The sequence below is a fragment of the Myotis brandtii genome, unplaced genomic scaffold (genome assembly GCF_000412655.1).
Source record: "Myotis brandtii unplaced genomic scaffold, ASM41265v1 scaffold114, whole genome shotgun sequence".
NCBI lineage: Eukaryota > Metazoa > Chordata > Mammalia > Chiroptera > Vespertilionidae > Myotis > Myotis brandtii.
The window spans coordinates 1,036,053-1,036,727 of NW_005353927.1; positions in this window are offsets into that span (position 1 = coordinate 1,036,053).

The following is a 675-nucleotide window of genomic DNA, read 5'->3' on the forward strand; positions in this document are numbered from 1 at the left end:
CAGCACCACAGGCAGGGACAGCGGCGGAGGGCGCTCTTCCCATGTTTTGGGGGGGACCTGGAGGGGTCATTCAGAGGCACCCTCCGCCCCCATCCCCAACACACCTACCGACTCTGATCCATATAAGGGCCAAAGACGCAAAAAATAGCTACAAATAGTTGCCGGCTCCCAGGACTGGGGGGAGGACAGGAATGTTTAGCCGCTCAGCGGAAACAACCACAAAGGCGCCGTTAATAATAATAGCAGCAGCTGCCACTCACACCGCCCTCAGCACGTGCAGGTGCTACCAACACTTTTTGTAAGCGCTTGACACATGCTGATGCAGCTACCCCTCTCGCCAACCCTGCGAGGTGGACGCTGTTACAGATGGGGAAACTGAGGCACAGGGCCGTGAAGTGTGGCTTCAGGCTCTACCCCCTTCGCCGCTACACCACACGCTGTCCCGGACCACGGACCCGGCGGGAAGCCAGGAAGTGAGCTGCGGAGGACCAGGTGGCCCAGACCAACTCCTGAGCCCTGGAGTGGACACACCCACACACGCCCCTCTCCAGGGTGTGCGCCCTGCACAGACCACACCATCACTAACCCGCTCCCGGAGCGCCCCCAGGGTCCCCGTCCGCCCGGCACGGGGGTGACGGCACAGGTGGGAGACATACGCTCCCTGCCAATTCCCAT